The following is a 17,896-nucleotide window of genomic DNA, read 5'->3' as shown; positions in this document are numbered from 1 at the left end:
CCTTGAAATTAGCCTCAAAGGAAGTTGCATATTTCAAGTGGATACTAATAAACCTACAGCTTTTAACAAATTCCTTCCTTTCTCTGGAAGGGAAGCTTCAAATTCATATTCATTTCTAAATCAAGAACTAAGAATGAATGGTAAATGGAGAATGAATGAATGATGAACGTAAATGCTTCCACATAAAAAAGGATTTGGGGACTTCCCTGGTGGTGCAGTGGCTAAGACTCTGCCCTTCCAATGCAGGGGACCCGGGTTTGATCCCTGGTCAGGGAACTAGATCCCACATGCCACAACTAAGAGTTCGTATGTGGCAACTAAATCCCGCATGCCGAAACTACAGATGCTGCGCGGCAACAAAAGTCCCGCATGCAGCAACAAAGATCTCCTATGCCACAACTAAGACCCGGCTCAGCCAAACAAACAAACAAACAAACAAATAAATAAATAAGACTGAGCTTTGAAGCATTCACAAGAATTAATTTTTAAAAAAAGGATTTGGATCTAAATATTATTCTAGTTTCTTTTGAGGACAAGGATCAGGAACCCCAACAGGCTAAATATGTTCTCAGATACTCTGTTCCCAAGAATTCCCTGGTGGTCCAGTGGTTAGGACTCCACACTTTCACTGCTGAGGGCGTGGGTTCGATCCCTGGTTGGGGAACTAAGATCCCACAAGCCACACGGTGCAGTCAAAAACAAAAAACAAAACAAAAAAAAAACTCTGTTCCCAAGTCCATGGTAATCCCTGCTGAAATATATATTATAAAGCCTAGAACAGAGAAGATTCTCTTATTAAATATAAATGTAAATAGCTGCAATAGATAAGGCCCTGAAACCCTGTGCAACGTACAGGGAGAGGCATCTAGAATACAGAGCAGGAGGGAAAACCATGGCATGCTCAGATTTTTTTCCCCAGATCTAATTTTTTTTTTTTTTAATGCTATTCTTGTCTGCTTACATTCTTTTTATGTATGTATGTATGTATGTATGGCTTTGTTGGGTCTTCGTTTCTGTGCGAGGGCTTTCTCTAGTTGTGGCAAGCGGGAGCCACTCTTCATCGCGGCGCGCGGGCCTCTCACCATCGCGGCCCCTCTCGCTGCCGAGCACAGGCTCCAGATGCACAGGCTCAGTAGTTGTGGCTCACGGGCCCAGCCGCTCCGCGGCATGTGGGATCCTCCCAGACCAGGGCCCGAACCCGCGTCCCCTGCATTGGCAGGCAGACTCTCAACCACTGCGCCACCAGGGAAGCCCCCCCAGATCTAATTTTTAAAACTTCAGTGCAAGCTCACTCCAAGGAGAAATTGTATTAAGCACAGACTCATTTATTTTCTGCTGATGAACACAACCATGTGAACAGCTGATAAAAGTCATCTCTCTCTGCAAAAGGATACCAGCAATGTAGTTATGAGTTTCAATTCCAAAGTTCAAAACCACCCTATTTGCTAATGCAATTATAGGTGTGTTGCCACTGCACTAGGCTAAATATACAGGTGACTTTTAGTTCTGCCTTTTTTTATTGTCTTACTTAGCAGGAATGTCCAGGAAACATGCTCTACCTACCAGAAAAGAAGTGTTTCAGACATCCATTCAGGAATTGAATGCAATGGGAGGTGATAGGAGTATTTCTGGAAAAGTGTCAGAAATCCTTAATTTAAAAAAGTTCTCAGCATGAGCATGCCGAGTGTGTGTTTTGAAACCTGGGTGAGGAAGGCTAGTTGCAGAGTTTTCAGCTGCCATTTGCTCAGGCTCTTCAGAGAAGGCTCCTCCACAGCCCATTGACAATGACCCTGTGCTGGGGCTCTTTTCAGGGAATCTCATTGATTCTCCATTTCATTCAATCTCAAAGCCTTGAAGATAGTCACATAGGGTATGACATCTATTACAAATTCTCCACTCTAGCCCTGCAACTGTCTTGAAAGCTATTAAGCCTAAAGACAGGACCGCATACATGATTTGCGAGGTCCAGTGCAAGATGAAATTCTTAATGATTTTTGAACATTTTCAAGACAGCAAAAGCAGAACATTAAACCAAGTACTGGATTTCTCTAAGCCAAGGGTCCTATGTGACTGTATAGATCGCAGGCCTATGAAGACATCCCTGCTTATAGAAACGTTATTCACCTCGTCCTGCAATGAGCCCCTTGTGTATTGGCTACACTTCTCTCCGTGAATCCATGATTTCCCTGATGTTTCTCCCCTCTCATTAAGCTAACATAATCAACTTCTTACATATAGACAATGTATGTTCATGCACGTGTGTGTGTGTGTGTGTGTGTTTCAAGAACAGTAAGGAATGCATTTTGCAAAAAGAAGCAGAGAATACTGACTCTCATTTACTCAATCTCAATGAGCTTACTGCTAGATTTCTTTAGACCGTGGACTCATGGGCCAAAGCACAAGATGCTCACCTTTAAATCCTTGCTGTAAATTATTTTTTAAACATAAAATATTGCCTTCATCATAATAATATCAAATGCTCACATTCATAATACAAAAAGAATATTGAAAGAAGAAATGTCAGCATTATTACTTAGAGGTATAATAAAAAAGCTGCAGGGAGGTTAGGCATGAAGTATTATCAAATATGAAATGCTAGGAGTACTTCCATTAATGTTAATAAATTAGCATTCTGTATTTAGCTAGGCATGATTAGTACATGATTTGTTTAAATTAATGTTGCAGTATAATAGATTCAGAATCACTATAAATAATTTAAGATTTTTTATTATTAATACTTTCCTTAAAACCTGAACTACCCAAAGATGTTGAAGGTGATCCCATGTTAATGGACCTGGTTTTAATGACCTATCTTAGAGCAGCATCTCCAGAGCATTGCTTAGAGCAATTCTCTAAGAGTAAATACATACAAAGAAGCAAAAATCTTGAGAGAAAGAATGAAAAGCAAATGGACATTCAATTATTTCTAAACAAGGTTAATTTTCAGCCCGGTTTGTGACTTTAACACACACAGCTAGCGCCACCTATAGAAACAAAAATAAAAAATTGTGCTAACAGCAAACAGGCTGTTTCTGCAAAAACTGAACCGGATCAAACATCATAAAGGAATGAGTCATCATTTTAGTGAAAAACTGTGGTCTTTGTTCAGTAAACAAAGAGACCTCACTCTAATGAGCTTCCGCACTGAGCTACTAAAGGGTTATTAGAAATGGAAAATGTGGTTTATTATCAAGGCTGCTTCTGAGTCTTATCCCAGCCTATTGTAAGAGAAAAAGAAAAGTGAAACATGCACAATTCTACCAGAGGGGGAAAGCGTTACTGAGCCTTTTATTTTAACTAAGATATCACATTGTTTGTCCTTTTCTTCTCTAACTCACTGTACATTCAAAACAACATTTTGGAGACATCTACTGTCTGCCAGGTACTAGAAAATAAAATGCTTACTCACTCTGTCCTTGGAGCATCCAACCTAATTGGAAAAATATATACATATATACATAAATAACAGAATTCAGCGTAGGAAGTATTAAATGCCATAAAACTCTTCATGGCACAGACAAAAACTGTGATGTGTAGCGGAGGTACTTCTAGCTGGAAGATCACGTAAAGTTACGTGGAAAAGTGGTACGTGAGCTGGACTTTGAAGAAAAGTTTGATTTGGAAATGAAGAGATTAGGACAAAAGGGAAAAGTGGGAAAAGACAATTTATATATGAAGAATAGCAAACAGTTCAGAAAGAAAGTAGAGAGAGAGACACATTTGGAAGGGTATCCTGGAGCCAGATCATAAAGAACTTAGACAGCAAAGTAATAAAATAGAAAACACTTGCATAGTGTCTGCAATGTGTCAGGCTCCAGTCCACAAACTTTCTATAAATTAACTCATGTCATCCTCAGAACAGTCATCAAGAGGTAGGTACTACATTTAATATCTCAATTTCACAGATAAGAAACTGAAGTATAGCAAGGTCACATAACTTGACTGGAGATCACATAGCCAGTAAGGTTTCAACCATGCCCAGAACCACCACCCGCTACTGGCTCTTGGTAATAAAGAGTCTGGACTTAACTCTACGGCATGAAGAAAAATGGAATACTTGCTCTTGTTTTTATAAAAGTAAACAAATGCTTTCATGGAAAAGTAAATAGATGCTCATATAGATAACTCAAAGGATAAAGCAAAAAGAAGGGGGAAAATACAGTTTTACTTCCCAGAGATAAATTCTGATAACTGTTTTTCTCTTTTACTCCAAAGTGTTTCAAAACTTCATGGACACAAATTAAAGAATAAAAGAGAACCGAGGCTGGAAAGAAACATAGCCTGCCCCCACACCCGCCATTCCTGCTCCGCAGCCCCTACCCCAGAAGCAGCCTCTTTTTTTATATATAAATTTATTTATTTATTTATTTTTGGCCGCGTTGGGTCTTCATTGCTTCGCGCGGGCTTTCTCTAGTTGCGGCGAGCGGGGGCTACTCTTTGTTGTGGTGCGCGGGCTCAGCAGTAGTGGCGCACGGGCTTTAGAGCACAGGCTCAGTAGTTGTGGTGCACGGATTTAGTTGCTCCGCAGCACGCGGGATCTTCCCGGACCAGGGCTCGAACCCGTGTCGCCTGCATTGGCAGGCGGATTCTTAACCACTGCACCACCAGGGAAGTCCCACAGGCTCTTTCTTGATTTGAAAATGGAGGAAGTATTTCTTGAAATCCGGTACGCTACTCCTGCATCTCATAATGTTTGACAATTACAGTACTGCTTCGAAGTCTACTATTGGTTATCTTAATCATTTTAAATTATACAGTGGTCCTCTACTTATTCTATCAACTTTAGTTGGCTCATTCTTCCCTTCGCAAAATGAGAATATTAATTCCTCATACCTCCTTTCAACTTTCTTCCCTTGACCTTCTGCATTTGCACTTTTACTTTTATAGTACCAAGGCTGTTAACATTTATATTCTCTGCTGCAACCATAACCAGGTCTCCTATTCTTTGTATTTAGTTTGACTTTAAGAGTTAAAAAAACCAATAAAGAGCATTTACATGAATATGACTCAATATTTTTTACTGCAAAGCCAAATATAATGCTATGATTATATTTCCTTTTTTACAAGTCCAATGTCACAACCCCTAGGCCATGGTGAGAAGAATGATCCTTGTGTCAAGGTGAAATGGGTTCTCTTATAGTCTATCAATTATGTTTAAAATCATTGCATATCTTACTTTGCTTCAAATTTGGATCACAACAGCTTGTGGTCTTACATAGATTTTATTTTGTGGGGGGGGAGGTTTTAAATTGCCTCTTTTTGGAGCCTTCTGTACTCCTATTTCAAGCTGATATGTTTGTGCTACAGGCCTGGGGCATAGTCCTTATCTGGGATTTTCCTTCACTGCCCTCTGGAATTGGATCCACTGTTCCCTCTTGTTCTCTTGGAGTGGATCCAGGCTCTTTCTTGAATTCCTCCCTTGCTTTTCTAGAGTATATCATCATAAAACTTCCTGAGAAGGATTATGCCAGAGATAAACTTCCTGATTCCATGAACTCCCAAAAATATCTTTATCTTGCCATATCACTCAAATTCCTAACAGGAAAAGTAAAGCCACTAAAGCATTTAAACAGAGGAAGTTTAACGGAAAAAATTGGTTGCATAAATAATGGAAGAACTAAGAAACCAAACAAGGGGAAAGGCAACCCAATTATTACAGACTGTGGACATTCACAGTCATCCTTAGGCTGGAGGGACAAAGCAAGAGGTGGTGTTAAACAGATCCCACCCCTGGGCCAGGTAACCCTGGTGAAACTGGAGCCAGAGAGAACACACAGCAAAGGTCAGGTTCCACTGCAGGGGGAGGGGTGGGAGGGATTGGGAGGAATTATATCCTGGTATCTTCATTCCTCCTGTGCTCTCTCACTGCTTGAACCCAACCAGAAGGCAGTAAAAGAGGAGCCTGGGAACCGCAGCCTACAGAACAAGTCTCCTGCAATACAGAGCACAGTGGAGGAAAGGCAAGGAATCTATCCCAGAGCAAAGTCCAGCCCTCGCTCATACTTGATTTATATTCTTGCCTAGTATAAAATTCCAGGTCCTCCCTACAAAAACTAACCCAAAACAATTAAGAAAATGGTCATAGGAACATACATATCGATAATTACCTTAAACGTGAATGGATTAAATGCCCCAACCAAAAGACATAGACTGGCTGAATGGATACAAAAACAAGACCCATATATATGCTGTCTACAAGAGACCCACTTTACACCTAGGGACACATACAGACTGAAAGTGAGGGGATGGAAAAAGATATTCCATGCGAATGGAAATCAAAAGAAAGCTGGAGTAGCTATACTCATATCAGATAAAATAGACTTTAAAATAAAGAATGTTACAAGAGACAAGGAAGGACACTACATAATGATCCAGGGATCAATCCAAGAAGAAGATATAACAATTATAAATATATATGCACCCAACATAGGAGCACCTCAATACATAAGGCAACTGCTAACAGCTATAAAAGAGGAAATCGACAGTAACACAATAATAGTGGGGGACTTTAACACCTCACTTACACCAATGGACAGATCATCCAAAATGAAAATAAATAAGGAAACAGAAGCTTTAAATGACACAATAGACCAGATAGATTTAATTGATATATATAGGACATTCCATCCAAAAACAGCAGATTACACATTCTTCTCAAGTGCACACAGAACATTCTCCAGGATAGATCACATCTTGGGTCACAAATCAAGCCTCAGTAAATTTAAGAAAATTGAAATCATATCAAGCATCTTTTCTGACCACAACGCTATGAGATTAGAAATGAATTACAGGGAAAAAAACGTAAAAAAGACAAACACATGGAGGCTAAACAATACATTACTAAATAACCAAGAGATCACTGAAGAAATCAAAGAGGAAATAAAAAAATACCTAGAGACAAATGACAATGAAAACACGACGACCCAAAACCTATGGGATGCAGCAAAAGCAGTTCTAAGAGGGAAGTTTATAGCTATGCAAGCCTACCTAAAGAAACAAGAAAAATCTCAAGTAAACAATCTAACCTTACACCTAAAGGAACTAGAGAAAGAAGAACAAACAAAACCCAAAGTTAGCAGAAGGAAAGAAATCATAAAGATCAGAGCAGAAATAAATGAAATAGAAACAAAGAAAACAATAGCAAAGATCAATAAAACTAAAAGTTGGTTCTTTGAGAAGATAAACAAAATTGATAAGCCGTTAGCCAGACTCATCAAGAAACAGAGGGAGAGGACTCAAATCAATAAAATCAGAAATGAAAAAGGAGAAGTTACAACAGACACCGCAGAAATACAAAGCATCCTAAGAGACTACTACAAGCAACTTTATGCCAATAAAATGGACAGCCTGGAAGAAATGGACAAATTCTTAGAAAGGTATAACCTTCCAAGACTGAACCAGGAAGAAACAGAAAATATGAACAGACCAATCACAAGGAATGAAATTGAAACTGTGATTAAAAATCTTCCAACAAACAAAAGTCCAGGACCAGATGGCTTCACAGGTGAATTCTATCAAACATTTAGAGAAGAGCTAACACCCATCCTTCTCAAACTCTTCCAAAAAATTGCAGAGGAAGGAACACTCCCAAACTCATTCTATGAGGCCACCATCACCCTGATACCAAAACCAGACAAAGACACTACAAAAAAAGAAAATTACAGACCAATATCACTGATGAATATAGATGCAAAAATCCTCAACAAAATACTAGCAAACAGAATCCAACAACACATTAAAAGGATCATACACCACGATCAAGTGGGATTTATCCCAGGGATGCAAGGATTCTTCAATATACTCAAATCAATCAATGTGATACACCATATTAACAAATTGAAGAAGAAAAACCATATGATCATCTCAATAGATGCAGAAAAAGCTTTTGACAAAATTCAACACCCATTTATGATAAAAGCTCTCCAGAAAGTGGGCATAGAGGGAACCTACCTCAACATAATAAAGGCCATATATGACAAACCCACAGCAAACATCATTCTCAATGGTGAAAAACTGAAAGCATTTCCTCTAAGATCAGGAACAAGACAAGGATGTCCACTCTCACCACTATTATTCAACATAGTTCTGGAAGTCCTAGCCATGGCAATCAGAGAAGAAAAAGAAATAAAAGGAATACAAATTGGAAAAGAAGAAGTAAAACTGTCACTGTTTGCGGATGACATGATACTATACATAGAGAATCCTAAAACTGCCACCAGAAAACTGCTAGAGCTAATTAATGACTATGGTAAAGTTGCAGGATACAAAATTAATGCACAGAAATCTCTTGCATTCCTATACACTAATGATGAAAAATCTGAAAGAGAAATTATGGAAACACTCCCATTTACCATTGCAACAAAAAGAATAAAATACCTAGGAATAAACCTACCTAGGGAGACAAAAGACCTGTATGCAGAAAACTATAAGACACTGATGAAAGAAATTAAAGATGATACCAACAGATGGAGAGATATACCATGTTCTTGGATTGGAAGAATCAACATTGTGAAAATGAGTATACTACCCAAAGCAATCTACAGATTCAATGCAATCCCTATCAAATTACCAATGGCATTTTTTACGGAGCTAGAACAAATCATCTTAAAATTTGTATGGAGACACAAAAGACCCCGAATAGCCAAAGCAGTCTTGAGGAAAAAAAATGGAGCTGGAGGCATCAGACTCCCTGACTTCAGACTATACTACAAAGCTACAGTAATCAAGACAATATGGTACTGGCACAAAAAGAGAAACATAGATCAATGGAACAAGATAGAAAGCCCAGAGATTAACCCACACACCTATGGTCAACTAATCTATGACAAAGGAGGCAAAGATATACAATGGAGAAAAGACAGTCTCTTCAATAAGTGGTGCTGGGAAAACTGGACAGCTACATGTAAAAGAATGAAATTAGAACACTCCCTAACACCATACACAAAAATAAAATCAAAATGGATTAGAGACCTAAATATAAGACTGGACACTATAAAACTCTTAGAGGAAAACATAGGAAGAACACTCTTTGACATAAATCACAGCAAGATCTTTTTTGATCCACCTCCTAGAGTAATGGAAATAAAAACAAAAATAAACAAGTGGGACCTAATGAAACTTCAAAGCTTTTGCACAGCAAAGGAAACCATAAACAAGACGAAAAGACAACCCTCAGAATGGGAGAAAATATTTGCAAACGAATCAACGGACAAAGGATTAATCTCCAAAATATATAAACAGCTCATTCAGCTCAATATTAAAGAAACAAACACCCCAATCCAAAAATGGGCAGAAGACCTAAATAGACATTTCTCCAAAGAAGACATACAGACGGCCACGAAGCACATGAAAAGATGCTCAACATCACTAATTATTAGAGAAATGCAAATCAAAACTACAATGAGGTATCACCTCACTCCTGTTAGAATGGGCATCATCAGAAAATCTACAAACAACAAAAGCTGGAGAGGGTGTGGAGAAAAGGGAACCCTCTTGCACTGTTGGTGGGAATGTAAATTGATACAGCCACTATGGAGAACAATATGGAGGTTCCTTAAAAAACTAAAAATAGAATTACCATATGACCCAGCAATCCCACTACTGGGCATATACCCAGAGAAAACCGTAATTCAAAAAGACACATGCACCCGAATGTTCATTGCAGCACTATTTACAATAGCCAAGTCATGGAAGGAACCTAAATGCCCATCAACAGACGAATGGATAAAGAAGTTGTGGTACATATATACAATGGAATATTACTCAACCATAAAAAGGAACGAAATTGAGTCATTTGTTGAGATGTGGATGGATCTAGAGACTGTCATACAGAGTGAAGTAAGTCAGAAAGAGAAAAACAAATATCGTATATTAATGCATGTATGTGGAACCTAGAAAAATGGTACAGATGAGCCAGTTTGCAGGGCAGAAGTTGAGACACAGATGTAGAGAATGGACATATGGACACCAAGGGGGGAAAACTGCGGTGGGGTGGGGATGGTGGTGTGCTGAATTGGGCGATTGGGATTGACATGTATATACTGATGTGTATAAAATTGATGCCTAATAAGAAAAAAATAATAATAATAAAATTCCAGGTCCTCAGTTCTATTTCTTCAGAGCTTTAAAGTCATTGCTCCACTGACTTCTAGCATTTAATGTTGTGAATAAGAAATCTGATGCCAGTCTGATTCTTCTTTCATTTTAGGTGTCTTGTCTTTTCTCCAGCCCATCAAGCCACTAGAGAAAGTGAAAGTCCCAAGCTTCCTATTCCAAATAAGACATCACTGCCATCAACATTCTTTCTTTCTCATCTCCCCTCAACCCATCCAGCCTGTCCTATCACTTTGCCCACAGGACAGGAAAAGGAATATTTTAGAGCAACTCAAATTTCTGGCATTCAAAATAACAGTCACCAGGAGTCCCCAGAAGGATGCACTAACTTTCCCGTGGGTCACCAAACCATTCATGCCCATAACAGACCCTCCTCAGAGTAGGTGCTGAATAAATATATGTTGAATAAATAAATGAAACTACCTGGAGATAACAGACCTCAGGACTCTTGCCTCTCTTCCTTGTTTTCCAGGTGCCACAGAAACCCAAAATCTCCAGGTTCTTCATCAACATATCCCTATAGTGATCTAGACCCATCCCAATCTGATCCTATTTCCCAAACCTTCCATCATGAGCCCTGGAACTCATGATACATCACCTGTAAGTCCTCTTCCTCCTTCTAAAACCCCAGCAACATTTGAATGTATGTATCAGGTGTTACCTCCTTAATTCTGCCCTTTACCACCCCGCCTCCTAACCACTACCATCACTCTCACTAATTCATTCATGACTCTTACATCTGCTGTGTTAATTTCCTATGGCTGCTGTAACAAATTACCTCAAACTTATTGGCTTAAAACAACACAAATTTATTACCTTACAGTTCTGGAGTCTAAAATGGTTTCAAAAAGGGCTGCCTCCCTTCTGGAGGTGCTACCTCCTAGAAGGGGAGAATCTATTTCTCTGCCTTTTCTAGCTCCAAGAGGCTGCCCACATTCCTTGGGCTATAACCCCGTATCACTCCAATGTCTGTCTCCATCGTTACATCTCCTTCTCTTACTCTGATCCTATTGCCTCACTCTTGCAATGACTCTTGTGACTAATTGCCCCTTAGCCCCACAATCCAGGATAAACTCCCCATCTGAAGATCCTTAACTTAATAATATATACAAAGTCCCTTTTGCCATGTAAGGAAACATATTCACAGAGTCCACAGACTAGAACATGGGCATTTTTAGGGGGCCATTATTGTACTTACATACCCACCCTCCTTTCCACCCCTAGTCCTGTCGCCATTCTCAGTGTATCAGCATCCATTGGAAGATCTGTCCAACACCTAGACCTCTCAGCTCTTTGCCACTAATAATCATCTTTTCTTCCACCATACCTCAGTCGCTTATCCCGTGGTCATACTCATGACCTTGCCATTACCATCAACCACACTTCCTCCAATATCTGAATTTCAAATATCCAAATTGTTTTTACTACAACCTCATTTCATTGAAATCACCAACTCTAGCAATAATACAAATCCCAAAACTTCCAGCCCATTAACTATAGCAGGTTTTTAGTTTCTCTCACCCTTCTCACATCCATCCTGACCCAGCCTAGATCCTATGGTCCATCATTATAATCCCTCCCTTGAAAACCCTTAATTTGTTTGCCCTTTTCACCCGCCCACACACCACCTGAAAAAGCATCCTTGGTCAAATCCAATCAAGAGATTTAAATTCTTGGGGCGGGTGGGGCGGGGAGGTAACAGGGGATAGGGCAGGGTCAAGCCTCTGAGGCCATGTTACAAGAGTACACAATATAATAAATATAAAATGACCAAAAACTGGTAATGTCTGCACATAGTAGAATTCAATAAGCTTTAGCTATTATTAAACTATTCTTTTGGCCTACTTTCTGTATTATTGCTAAAACAGTATAATTCTAATAGCTAACAAACTATTTCACCACTGTTAGCTTTTTTTTTAAAGATCCATGGGAGCCCCACACTTTTGGGTTTCTGATCATGCGGCCCAGTACTGAAATATCTGGGTGACTGTGCTTTATTACAAGCACACCCTCCATTCCTGTAAATCTAAATAAATCAAGTCAGATTTCAGCATAGCCCAGATGAAGAAGTACAAAGCCTGTTCTCGGAGAGACATGTTACACATCAAGGAGAAATAGGATCTCATCAATTGGTATGATCAGGAGTCTGGTTAGCATTTATGGAAGTAGACTCTAAAGGTATTAAAGAAAATAAAATGTATGGTTTGATTATCAATATGGATGCACTTCCCTGGCATTCAGGATTCAAATGTGTTAGTGTGAGCTTGTGGAAGTGTCTTTATAGCTTTCTAGTTGGTTAACTGAAGCTTGGACTAAACAATAACCTATACTATGAGTATGAGATGGCAAAATTTCTCTAGCATACTGTTGAAAAGTGATTTTTAATTTTTAACATGCATAAATATCACCTGTAGATTTGGTTAAACAGTTTCCTGGGCCCCAGACCCAGAAATTCTGATCCAGTAGTTTGAGGAGGGCCTTGAATTTGCATTTCTATTGTTAGAGGTGATGCCATTGCTACTGGCACGAGGACCTAGGACCTATTAATCCCTACACTTGGAGAGCACTACTATAAAGGAATCTGAAGGCTCAGGGAGAAACGAATACTGGAGTACATCTATTACATGCAATCCGCTGGACCACCCCTTAGCTATAACTTGGTTTTAGACAAGTTAGATAGAGATGTCCCAAAGCAGTTAGAAATAATATATTGGAACACAAAGAATACAGATATGGAATTTTTATCAAGAGATCATAAAATTACCTCAAATAACATCTCACTGATAGAATCATAGATGGAAAACTAAGATTTTTCTGCTGAGCAGGTCTGATACCAGAGTGGACCACCATGAGTCAAAGGAGTCCTAGATTCTAGACCAAAGTTTCTCAACCAATTTTTCATGATTCCTTCCCTAAGGAGCCGTTTCAGACATTTTTTTCCTAATTGCCTTCCCCCATGAAATTTTAATGCCACAGATATACTGGCACATGTACTGTATGTAATGTATAGCTGTGAGATATATATATATATATATATGTGTGTGTGTATATATATATATATATATATATATATATATATATATATATATATCCAGGCATACCTCATATTATTGCACTTTATTGCACTTTGCAGCTACTGCATTTTTTACAAATTGAAAGTTTGTGGCAACCCTGCGGTGAGCAAGTCTGTCGGTGGCATTTTTCCAAAGAGGAAATGCAGATGGCCAACAGGCACCTGAAAAGATGCTCAATGTTGCTATTCATCAGGGAAATGCAAAATCAAAACCATAAAGAGATATCACCTCACACCTGTCAGAATGCTATCATTAAAAAGAACACAAGGGCTTCCCTGGTGGCGCAGTGGTTAAGAATCTGCCTGACAGTGCAGGGGACATGGGTTCGAGCCCTGGTCCGGGAAAATCCCACATGCCGTGAAACAACTAAGCCCGCGAGCCATAATTACTGAGCCCCCGTGCCACAACTACGGAAGCCCATGCACCTAGAGCCCGTGCTCCGCAACAAAAGAAGCCACCACAATGAGAAGCCCGCACACTCCAATGAAGAGTAGCCCCCCTCACTGCAACTAGAGAAAAGCCTGCGCACAGCAACAAAGACCCAACACAGCCAAAAATTAAAAAAATAAACAAACAAATAAATAAATAAAATAAATTTATTTTTTAAAAAACACACAAATAACAGATGTTGGCAAGGATGTGGAGAAAAGGGAACCCTCATACACTGTGGTGGGGATGGAAACTGGTTCAGCCACTGTGGAAAACAGTATGGAGTTTCCTCGAAAAACTAAAAATAGAACTACCATATGACCCAGCAATTCCACTCCTGGGTAGGTATCAAAAAAAAAAAAAACACTAATTCAAAAAGACACATGCACTCCACTGTTCATATTCATAGCAGCATTACTTACAATTGCCAAGGAAGTGACCTAAGTGTCCATCAACAGATGAATGGATAAAGAAGTTGTGATATATAAATATACACAAAGGAATACTACTCAGTCATGAAAAATAATGAAATTTTGCCATATGCAGCAACATAGATGGATGTGGCGGGCATTATGCTAAGTGAAATAAGTCAGATGGAGAAAGACAAATACTGTATGATATCACTTACATGTGGAATCTAAAAAATACAACTAATGAATATAACAAAAAAGAAGCTGACTCACAGATATAGAGAGCAAACTAGTGGTTACCAGTGGGGGTGGGGAGGGCCAATATAGGGGTAGGAGAGTGGGAGGTACAAACTATTGGGGTAAGATAGGCTCAAGGATGTACTGTACAACATGGGGAATATAGCCAGTATTTTGTAATAGCTGCAAATGGAAAGTAACCTTTAAAATTTTTTTTTAATTTTTAAGAAATAGACAAATAAAATAAAATATATTAAAAAATGTTTAATTTAACAAATAAATAAAGAGCAGCATTACTTTAAAAAAAGAAAGAAAGAAAGAAGAAGAAACATCCATGTTAAACAAGAGGAAAAATGTGTGGCCTGCTTTCTATCCCTCCATTCTACTTCCATGTACCGGCTCCCGGGTAGATGCCTTCAGCAGATCTCGGAGGCAGCAGCCCCCTTCTCACCCATGGCTTCATTTTCCTTCAGTTGCTGGAAGGATTTAAGTGTTGAGGTTGACACAGTTTTGTCTCTCACCCAGACAGAGTCAGATGCTGGCTCTGTCATACAGAACACGCCATGGTCTGTTGATGCCCATCTGGGTGTCTTGCCCATGCATATTTCTGGTGTCCCCTTCACTACTGAGCAGTGTCTTGAAGGGTACAAACAAGCTGGCCCATGCTCACAGCTACAGTCTTGGGTTTATCCAGGCCTCAGGGATTCTAGGACTCTCTGACATGGCAAACTTGAAGACCAAGAGAAAACAGGGTGAGGAAGATCTTGACTCCTTCATACATGCTTTGTTTTCTGCCACTTAAACACTATCTGAGAAGTTGGTCCCCTGTGTTCAGAAATGTCACCAAACTTTCAGAGAAGAGCACCTTTGTTGGGAAACACAGTGAACACATAAGACCCCGTTGGGGAAGGCAGAGAATAAAGGTCACAAACTCCCTTTTCAACTCTCTTTCAGCCATACCACATCTCCTGATGGAAAAGTCTAGTAGTGTTACTGAACATAAGTTCATGTGCCCAATGGACAGTAAGACCAAACAAACCAAAATTTGTTTGAAGCAGAGAAAGGTTTATTGCAGGGCCAAGCAAGAATGGGTGGTTTATGCTGAAAAACCCCGAACTCCCCAATGGTTTTTAGGGAGAAGTTTTTTTTTTTTTTTTTTTAGCAGGAATGCCTTTTTTATTTGTTTATTTATTTATTTATTTTATTTATGGCTGTGTTGGGTCTTCGTTTCTCTGCGAGGGCTTTCTCTAGTTGTGGCAAGCGGGGGCCACTCCTCATCGCGGTGCGCGGGCCTCTCACTATTGCGGCCTCTCTTCTTGCGGAGCACAGGCTCCAGACGCGCAAGCTCAGCAATTGTGGCTCACGGGCCCAGTCGCTCCGCGGCACGTGGGATCCTCCCAGACCAGGACTCGAACCCGTGTCCCCCGCATCGGCAGGCGGACTCTCAACCACTGCGCCACCAGGGAAGCCCAGGGAGAAGTTTTTAATGGGCAAAATTTGGGGGGAGGGCTGCAGGGTGTGTGACTTTCTTCTAATTGGGTGGTGGTGAGGCAACAGGGCGATGCCCCAGGAATCAAGCGCTCAACCTGAAGTTACCATCCTCCACATGGGTGGGAGATTTTGTTCCTGCAGAAGAACTTAAAGATATTATGTATATTCCATGAGAAGGAACCAGGAACCTGCCCCAAGGCTGCATTATTTTTTTCTTCACTGCTCCTCCCTTGTTTCTGCATTCCCCCACTTCCCTGATTGGCAACTGTTTGAATCTGCTCTTTGGAGCTCAGGGAAGATCTAGGAGGCTGAAGCCTTTATCCTGCAAATAAGAAATGAGGGACCTGGAAAGGCTTTTGCACCCAGGAGGGCCCTTCAGCATCCTGCTCAGTTTCAGTAAGACAGGGTGAGGGTATTTATTTTAACTAAAATATTTTTAGTCCTTGAGTCTGATTTTTCTCCTCTATAACCCACTCTCTACTTAGCCAGCAAGTGGAGGATAAGAAACCAGTCAGCAGCCTTTAATAAAAATTGTAGTGTATATACAGCATTAGGATTTGTGATTCATGACTTTTTATCTTATCTGTCCTATGCTCCAAGGTCTTAGAAGCAGAGAACTTACAATTTAACACTTCATACTGAGTTTTATCTACTTCCCCCACATTTGTATCTCCTCCTGTAATCTATCTCTAAATTAATGGTGCAATTATCCACCCAGTTTCACTCAATTCAGAACAGAGGGATTATCCTGGGTGCCTCCCTCATCCTTATCAGTGATAGTCATCAGTCATTAAAACCTGTAAATTCCTCCTTAGTCGTTTATCTGTCATACACCCCTTTTCTGTCCCTCTGTCTTAATTCCAGCCTTCATCACTTTTTGCTTAAACAATTGCAATAAATTCCCAACTGGTTTCAAAGTCAATGAAACCTCTCCTCCCTCCACACTAAGCATATCTTCCCAAGGATGTGACAAGGTAACTCTCCTGCCTCAAAACATTTAGCATCTGTGGAAACAGCATTAGCCCCATAGGTAAGAAAAGAAAACATGAAACCAGAAATGTTTCTTCTTTTTTGAAGATAATAAACTTTAATCAATAATCTTAAAGCAAGTCACTTGGATTTAAAAAGGTATTTCGTTTATTCAGGTACTGTGTTGTGAATGCCTTCTCTTTGCTGGTAACAGAAGCTCTAGGGGAAAAATAGCACTAAGGGAACTAAACAGAGAACTTATTTGCTAGCTGATCAAATTGGGTGAAGATCTAAAGTAAGATTAAATTGATCATGCTCGATCTGTTCACTATCTCAAGCGACAGATTTCTCCAGTGTTTTCCTGCCATTTTCAGAGTGAGTAAGACCTGTGTGCTGCCAAGCTGTTTTATTACCCACATAAAACGCAAACCTTTATGTTTGTCAAGATTTACATGGTTAGAGGATTATCGTAAATCACAATTAACAATAGTTTAGGAGATTAGGTTCATGAATTTTACATGTTGTTAATCACCTTATCGAAATAGCGCCCGTCTAGGGTTTTACGCAGATTTATTTTTCTTCTTAGTACTTATCACTAACAAACATTTTGTCTATTTTCTTGTCTCCAACAGAAAGTAAGCGCCATAAGGGCAAGGAGTTTGTTTTGCCAAAACAATGGTACAATATGTCTTTTATTTGCATGTATCCCTAGTGCAGAATTTGGTACAAAGTGAGCCTCAGTAAAGATTTGTTAAACGGGTAAATGAGAATGATAGGAGGGGAAAATCTTCCTCATGTAGCCAAGAAATGGTTTTTCAACTTACAAATTACGTGCATATGAATAGTTCTCAAAACAACCCTGGGTAAGAGGCAGAGCCTGTTGTACCAACCTATTATACTAGTATTCACTGAACCTTGAAAATGTGTCAAGGGGAGGTCACAAAGCAATGAAAGAACTCCTAAGATCCGGCCAGGCGGCTCTCCGACCTCGTGACTCAGACCCTTTTGTAGATTTCACATCTGCCGCAAGAAACCCGTTGGCTCCGGTCTGAAACTGCCAATTTGGCACACTATCTGGCAATAAATTCTTGACAAGAGGAAAGAAACGGGACGAATGAATAATTTTTAATTCTCACACTATCCTCTTTCAATTTTAAAATAATTTTTTAACTA

This window comes from Balaenoptera musculus, chromosome 16, assembly GCF_009873245.2.
Source record: "Balaenoptera musculus isolate JJ_BM4_2016_0621 chromosome 16, mBalMus1.pri.v3, whole genome shotgun sequence".
NCBI classification, from domain to species: Eukaryota; Metazoa; Chordata; class Mammalia; order Artiodactyla; family Balaenopteridae; genus Balaenoptera; species Balaenoptera musculus.
This window is presented reverse-complemented; position numbering follows the sequence as displayed.